Here is a 9,694-nt window from a genome sequence, read left to right on the forward strand (position 1 = left end):
CACGTTGCTATAGCAACCAAACTATAAATTATTGATGACAGAAGAGAACGATGTCACGTTGCTATAGCAACCCTACTACAGATTATTGATGACAGAAGAGAACAATGTAACGTTGCTATAGCAACCACACTATAGATTATTGATGACAGAGAATGTCACGTTGCTATAGCAACCACACTATAGATTATCGATGACAGAAGAGAATGTCACGTTGCTATAGCAACCACACTATAATTATTGATGACAGAGGAGAATGTCACGTTGCGAGAGCAACCACACTACAGATTATTGATGACAGAGGAGAATGTCACGTTGCTGTAGCAACCACACTGTAGATTATTGATGACAGAAGAGAACAATGTCACGTTGCTATAGCAACCACACTATAGATTATTGATGACAGAGGAGAATGCCACGTTGCTATAGCAACCACACTATAGATTATTGATGACAGAGGAGAATGCCACGTTGCTATAGCAACCACACTATAGATTATTGATGACAGAAGAGAACGATGTCACGTTCCTATAGCAACCACACTATAGCTTATTGATGACAGAGGAGAATGTCACGTTGCTATAGCAACCACACTACAGATTATTGATGACAGAGGAGAATGTCACGTTGCTATAGCAACCACACTATAGATTATTGATGACAGAAGAGAACGTTGTCACGTTGCAATAGCAACCACACTATAGATTATTGATGACAGAAGAGAACGTTGTCACGTTGCTATAGCAACCACACTATAGATTATTGATGACAGAAGAGAACAATGTCACGTTCCTATAGCAACCACACTATAGCTTATTGATGACAGAGGAGAATGTCACGTTGCTATAGCAACCACACTACAGATTATTGATGACAGAGGAGAATGTCACGTTGCTATAGCAACCACACTACAGATTATTGATGACAGAGGAGAATGTCATGTTGCTATAGCAACCACACTATAGATTACTGATGACAGAAGAGAACGTTGTCACGTTGCAATAGCAACCACATTATAGATTATTGATGACAGAAGAGAACAATGTCACGTTGCTATAGCAACCACACTATAGTTTATTGATGACAGAGGAGAATGTCACGTTGCTATAGCAACCACACTATAGATTATGGATGACAGAAGAGAACAATGTCACGTTGCTATAGCAACCACACTATAGATTATTGATGACAGAAGAGAACGATGTCACGTTGCTATAGCAACCAAACTATAAATTATTGATGACAGAAGAGAACGATGTCACGTTGCTATAGCAACCATACTATAGATTATTGATGACAGAAGAGAACAATGTCACGTTGCTATAGCAACCAAACTATAAATTATTGATGACAGAAGAGAATGATGTCATGTTGCTATAGCAACCATACTATAGATTATTGATGACAGAAGAGAACAATGTCACGTTGCTATAGCAACCACACTATAGATTATTGATGACAGAAGAGAACAATGTCACGTTGCTATAACAACCACACTATAGATTATGGATGACAGAAGAGAACAATGTCACGTTGCTATAGCAACCACACAATAGATTATTGATGACAGAAGAGAATGATGTCACGTAGCTATAGAAACCACTCTATAGATTATTGATGACAGAAGAGAACAATGTCACGTTGCTATGGCAACCACACTATAGATTATTGATGACAGAAGAGAACAATGTCACGTTGCTATAGCAACCAAACTATAGATTATTGATGACAGAAGAGAACAATGTCACGTTGCTATAGCAACCAAACTATAAATTATTGATGACAGAAGAGAACGATGTCACGTTGCTATAGCAACCCTACTACAGATTATTGATGACAGAAGAGAACAATGTAACGTTGCTATAGCAACCACACTATAGATTATTGATGACAGAGAATGTCACGTTGCTATAGCAACCACACTATAGATTATTGATGACAGAAGAGAATGTCACGTTGCGAGAGCAACCACACTACAGATTATTGATGACAGAGGAGAATGTCACGTTGCTGTAGCAACCACACTGTAGATTATTGATGACAGAAGAGAACAATGTCACGTTGCTATAGCAACCACACTATAGATTATTGATGACAGAGGAGAATGCCACGTTGCTATAGCAACCACACTATAGATTATTGATGACAGAAGAAAACAATGTCACGTTGCTATAGCAACCACACTAAAGACTATTGATGACAGAAGACAACAAAGTGCCTTGTTTTGATTTCACACATGAAAACTGAGAAAACAAGCACACTCACCAGGTGTCATTGTTCTTGAAGCTCCTCCCCCAGGTGGTCACAAGACCATGGTGTGCAAAGAACCCTGCTGGGAATGGTCTGTTCCAGGGTCAAAGGGGAAATCAGTTGGTCATACGCGCGTAGAAAGAAGTTGAGTATCCTCTTCTATGGTTATCATCATACTCTGTGCGAGTGTAAAAGGACGGTACATTTGGCTATAGTCCTCTTCTTTTACTATCATCACAATTCTGCTCCCTTTCTGTGATGACTAAAGAAAAAGCATTTGCAATACAGTTCTATGGTTATCATCATGCGTCTCTCACATTATTTACGCTGGTACAGGTGTAAAAAGAAGCTAAGCTGGATGTTGTGTCGAAAGGCCGTACATATACGTATCATATATATATATATATATATATATATATATATATGAGCGATGAGGTGGCGACTTGTCCAGGGTGTACCCCGCCTTCCGCCCGATTGTAGCTGAGATAGGCTCCAGCGCCCCCCGCGACCCCAAAGGGAATAAGCGGTAGAAAATGGATGGATGGATGGATATATATATATATATGTATGTATATATATATATATATATATACACACTATATTGTCAAAAGTATTTGGCCACCTGCCTTGACTCACATATGAAGTTGAAGTACAATCCCATTCCTAACCCATAGGGTTCAATATGATGTTTTGCAGCTATTACAGCTTCAAGTCCTCTGGGAAGGCTGTCCACAAGGTTGCGGAGTGTGTTTATAGCAATTTTCCACCATTCTTCCAAAAGTGCATTGGGGAGGTCACACACTGATGTTGGTGGAGAAGGCCTGGCTCTCAGTCTTCGTTCTAATTCATCCCAAAGATGCTCTATCGGGTTCAGGTCAGGACTCTGTGCAGGCCAGTCAAGTTCATCCACACCAGACTCTGTCATCCATGTCTTTATGGATCTTGCTTTGTGCACTGGTGCACAGTCATGTTGGAAGAGGAAGGGGCCCGCTCAAAACTGTTCCCACAAGGTTGGGAGCATGGAATTGTCCAAAATGTTTTGGTATCCTGGAGCATTCAAAGTTCCTTTCACTGGAACTAAGGGGCCAAGCCCAACTCCTGAAAAACAACCCCACACCACAATTCCTCCTCCTCCAAATTTCACACTTGGCACAATGCAGTTCGAAATGTAGCGTTCTCCTGGCAACCTCTAAACCCAGACTGGTCCATCAGATTGCCAGATGGAAAAGCGTGATTCATCAGTCCAGGGAAGGCGTCTCCACTGCTCTAGTGTCTCCAGTGGCGACATGCTTTACACCACTGCATCCCACGCTTTGCATTGGACTTGGTGATGTATGGCTTAGATGCAGCTGCTCGGCCATGGAAACCCATTCCATGAAGCTCTCTGCGTACTGTACGTGGGCTAATTGGAAGGTGACATGAAGTTTGGAGCTCTGTAGCAAGTGACTGTGCAGAAAGTCTTTGCACTATGCTGACCTCTCTGTCAGTTTACGTGGCCTACCACTTGGTGGCTGACTTGCTGTTGTTCCCAAACTCTTCACTTTTCTTATAATAAAGTTGACTTTGGAATATTTAGAAACGAGGAAATTTCACGACTGGATTTGTTGCACAGGTGGCATCCTATGACAGTTCCACGCTGGAAATCACTGAGAGCGGCCCATTCTTTCCCAAATGTTTGTAGAAACAGTCTCCATGCCTAAGTGCTTGATTTGATACACCGGGCCAAGTGATTAGTGATTCTCATCATTTGGATGGCTGGCCTAATACTTTTGGCTATATATATATATATATATATATATATATATATATATATATATATATATATATATATATAGTATATATATATATATATATATATATATTTATATATATATATTTATTAAATGTATATTTGTGTGTCCAAACTTTAGGGACAACATATACTGTTTAACTTCATTATCTGCTCTAGGGTTATCATCACACTTCTGTTCACCATCTGGCATGAAGCAAACATGCTAAAAAGCCACATAAAAAGCTTGAGAATTGAAGTGTGTAAAAAAAAAAAAGAGCTTGTTCCACTGTTTGTTTAGCATGCCAGGACACCTAAGTCAAATAGAAATTATTTTTCAGCAAGAAAATATGCAATCTTTCTTTCTTTATGTGTCTTTCAAAGTCTTTTTAGCTCTCATTTCTTCTTTGTATTCCTGTTGCAAACGTGATGACATCACCTTCTGAAAATACAGCAAATAAATCCTATCAAACACCACCAGATGATGTAGGATTCATTTCAATTTCAATATTCTTGACCAGTTTTTAAAGAAAAAGTATTAGGACTGATTTGTATATATATCTTTTTTTTTTTTTTTTTTTTTACAATGAGTAACATTTTGAAAAACAATTTTCCCCATTTGAAGACATATTGGGTGAAAAATGAAATACATTTAGTAATAATAATGATAAATGAGTTATAAAACAAATCTATCCAAGTTACAAACTATTTGTGTTGTTTTATTACTAGAAAATGCTTTTGTACACCTTTTATTTCTCAGAGATAACAACCAATACTCACTGAGTCATTTCAAATATTTTATGTCAAACTGCCAGTTAAACACTATAAAAGACACATTTTTAAATCTAAATACCATAAAAGATATATTTTTAAATCTAAATACCATAAAAGATACATTTTTAAATCTAAATACCATAAAATATACATTTTTAAATCTAAATACCATAAAATATACATGTTTAAATCTAAATACCATAAAATATACATTTTTAAATCTAAATACCATAAAAGACACATTTTTAAATCTATATACCATAAAAGATACATTTTTTAAATCTAAATACGATAAGACACATTTTTAAATCTGAATACGATAAGACACATTTTTAAATTTAGATCTGATAAGACACATTTTTAAATCTAAATACTATAAAAGACACATTTTTAAATCTAAATACAATAAGACATTTTTAATCTAAATACGATAAAATGCGATGAGGTGGCGACTTGTCCAGGGTGTACCCCGCCTTCTGCCCGAATGCAGCTGAGATAGGCTCCAGCACCCCCCGTGACCCCAAAAGAGACAGGAGGTAGAAAATGGATGGATGGATGGATGGATACAAAAATAATTTTAAAATCTAAATACGATGAGACACATTTTTAAATCTATATACTATAAGACACATTTTTAAATCTAAATACGATAAGACATTTTTAATCTAAATACGATAAAAAAACAATTTTAAAATCTAAGTACGATGAGACACATTTTTAAATCTAAATACGATAAAAGACACATTTTTAAATCTAAATACGATAAAATACATTTTTAAATCTAAATACAATTAAAAAATTATTTGTCTGTCTATCTGTGTTGGCCCTGCGATGATGTGGTGACTTGTCCAGGGTGTACCCCGCTTTCCGCCCAATTGTAGCTGAGATAGGCTACAGTGCCTCCCGCGACCCCGAAGGGAATAAGCGGTAGAAAATGGATGGACGGATGTATGGATGGATTTTTAAATCTAAATACGATAAAAAAACACATTTTTAAATCTAAATACGATAAAAGATACATTTTTAAATCTAAATACAATAAAAGATACATTTTTAAATCTAAAAACGATAAGACACATTTTTTAATCGAAATACCATAAAAGATACATTTTTAAATCTAAATACGATAAGACACATTTTTTAATCTAAATACTATAAAAGACAAATTTTTAAATCCAAATACGATAAGACACATTTTTAAATCTAAATGCTATAAAATACATTTTTAAATCCAAATACGATAACACCATAAAAGATACATTTTTAAATGTAAATACGATAAAATACACATTTTTAAATCTAAATACGATTAAAAAATTTTTTCCGGGAAATCTAAATACGAGAGGACACATTTTTTAATCTAAATACGATAAGACACATTTTTAAATCTAAATACTATAAAACATTTTTAAATCTAATTACTATAAAAGACACATTTTTAAATCTAAATACGATAAGACAATTTTTTTAATCTAAATACCATAAAACATTTTAAAATCTAAATACCATAAAAGACACATTTTTAAATCTAAATACGATCAGACAAAATTTTTAATTTAGATACGACAAGACACATTTTTAAAACTAAACACGATAAAAGATCATTTTTTTAATCTAAAAACGATAAAACACATTTTTAAATCTAAATACGATAAAACACATTTTTAAATCAATACGATAAATCACCAATTTTAAATCTAAATAAGATAAAAAACTAATTTTTAAATCCAAATACGAAGACACATTTTTAAATCTAAATACGATAAAAGATACATTTTTAAATCTAAATACGATAAAAAAATATTTCTTGAATCTAAATACGATAAGACACATTTTTAAAATCTAAATACGATAAAAAAAAAACAATTTTGAATGAAAACACGATAAAAGATACATTTTAAATCTAAATACGATAAGACACATTTTTAAATCTAAATACGATAAGACATTTTTAAATCTAAATACGATCAGACACATTTTTTAATTTAGATACGACAAAAGACACATTTTAAAATCTAAATACGATAAAAGATACATTTTTAAATCTAAATACGATAAATGACATTTCTAAATCTAAATACGATAAGACATTTTTAAATCTAAATATAATAAAAGATATATTTTTAAATCTAAATACGATAAGACACATTTTTAAATTTAAATACAATAAGAAATTTTTAAATGTAATTACGATAACAAACACATTTTTAAATCTAAATACGATATGACACATTTTCAAATCCAAATACGATAAGACACATTTTTAAATCTAAATACTATAAAAGACACATTTTTAAATCTAAATACGGAAAGACACATTTTTTAATCTAAATACTATAAAAGATACATTTTTAAATCCAAATACAATAAAAGATACATTTTTAAATCTAAATACCATAAAAGATACATTTTTGAAGTCTATTTGACATGTACATGTTACAACGATGTTGAATTTGTTTGAAGTCTATTTGACATGTACTTGTTAAAATCAGTGACGTGCGGTGAGGTTCATGACTGGTGAGGCACTGACTTCATCACAGTCAGATTTACAAACATATGAACCCTAAAGAGTATCTTATTCACCATTTGATTGGCAGCAGTTAACGGGTTATGTTTAAAAGCTCATACCAGCATTCTTCCCTGCTTGGCACTCAGCATCAAGAGTTGGAATTGGGGGTTAAATCACCAAAAATGATTCCTGGGCGCGGCGCCGCTGCTGCCCACTGCTCCCCTCACCTCCCAAGGTTTGAGCAAGGGATGGGGCTTCACCTGCCATCATGGAAAGAAAAAAAAAGTAAAAAGAAAAAAAAAAAAAAAAATTCTTATATGTATTCAGTGATTATACTATAAAGTTATTTTCCATTTAACTTCACCAGTTTTAGATTATTTTTATTCAAAATCGCTGAATTTTCACATTTGCCGTTCAAATTCTGAGAAGAGACGGTGCGGTGATCAGCAGCCAGTTGAGGCACGTCACTCAGTGCCTCAACATGGATTGCGCAATGACTCGGCTAACTGCTGGCCTGCTGTGCAGTGAGACCGTATTGCTATATGAATTATATTATACATTTCCATAGTTTAGTTAGCTGAGGTATATAATGTACAGTGTATTTTGTCAACAACTGTATGTGTGTAACGTATTTCTTGTGCTGAGCGATCATAAAACTGCTGCGAAGACGCACAGGCTGATGCTCGCAGTAATCCCGCCTCCTGGTGCCGGTTAATGCACCCCCCGACGGGAGCGCCACACCAACCAAAGCCACACCCAAACCCTCCACGTGCAAGACCGAATCCACCCAAAAAAACTTAACAAGAAGCCAAAAAGTGCAAAAACAACAATGCTTGCGCCGGAGGAGCCGTGAACAACTGCAGGGACACAACATTAGGTACACCTGCAGACTGCAGCACGGATTTCATATTTCATTCATTCACAACTCCTCCAACACCAACACCACTGTCCCCGCACTTATAAGTAAAGGTAAGACCATAGTAACCTTTTTTTAATTAAATGTGCTTTTTTGTGTGCTACAGTTTGTATGTGTAAAGTTAAAGTTAAGTTAAAGTACCAATGATTGTCACACACACACTAGGTGTGGTGAAATGTGTCCTCTGCATTTGACCCATCCCTTGATCACCCCCTGGGAGGTGAGGGGAGCAGTGGGCAGCAGCGGCGCCGCGCCCGGGAATCATTTTTGGTGATTTAACCCCCAATTCCAACCCTTGATGCTGAGTGCCAAGCAGGGAAGAATGCTGGTATGAGCTTTTAAACATAACCCGTTAACTGCTGCCAATCAAATGGTGAATAAGATACTCTTTAGGGTTCATATGTTTGTAAATCTGACTGTGATGAAGTCAGTGCCTCATCAGTCATGAACCTCACCGCACGTCACTGACCTAGTGTGTGTGACAATCATTAGTACTTTAACTTAACTTTAACTTTACACATACAAACTGTAGCACACAAAAAAGCACATTTAATAAAAAAAAAAAAACGTTATGGTCTTACCTTTACTTATAAATGAAGTCCATGTGCCGCTCCTTCTGAACAAAAGCATCGATAACTTGTTTATAGAAGTCTTCCTTATCTTTCTTCAGTTTTAAAAGTCTCTCTGTCTCAATGAAGATCTTCCTTTAATTATTACCTCCTGCTTTGATTGAAAGTCCAGTTTAGAAAACTGTTTTATTTTAAATATGTAATCCTCCATGTTAAAAGTCCAGGCGAGAGGAAAAAATAAACAATCGCTAACTGTTGCTGCTTGTTGTCACTTATTCTGCAGCCGAGTAGTCGCAAAAATGTTCCCTCGGATCACTAGCGCCCTCTACCACCATGAGGCGGGATTACTGCGAGCCTCAGCCAGTGCGTCTTTCCAGCCGTTTTATGATTGAAATACGTTACACACATACAGTTGTTGACAAAATACACTGTACATTATATACCTCAGCTAACTAAACTATGGAAATCCATCCATCCATCCATTTTCTACCGCTTATTCCCTTTGGGGTAGCGGGGGGCGCTGGAGCCTATCTCAGCTACAATCGGGCGGAAGGCGGGGTACACCCTGGACAAGTCGCCACCTCATCGCAGGGCCAACACAGATAGACAGACAACATTCACACTCACATCCACACACTAGGGCCAATTTCATGTTGCCAATCAACCTATCCCCAGGTGCATGTCTTTGGAGGTGGGAGGAAGCCGGAGTACCCGGAGAGAACCCACGCAGTCACGGGGAGAACATGCAAACTCCACACAGAAAGATCCCGAGCCCGGGATTGAACCCAAGACTACTCAGGACCTTCGTATTGTGAGGCAGATGCACTAACCCCTCTGCCACCGTGCTGCCCTAAACTATGGAAATGTATAATATAATTAATATAGCAATACGGTCTCACTGCACAGCAGGC

Source organism: Nerophis lumbriciformis, linkage group LG23 (genome assembly GCF_033978685.3).
Source record: "Nerophis lumbriciformis linkage group LG23, RoL_Nlum_v2.1, whole genome shotgun sequence".
In the NCBI taxonomy this organism is placed as follows: Eukaryota; Metazoa; Chordata; class Actinopteri; order Syngnathiformes; family Syngnathidae; genus Nerophis; species Nerophis lumbriciformis.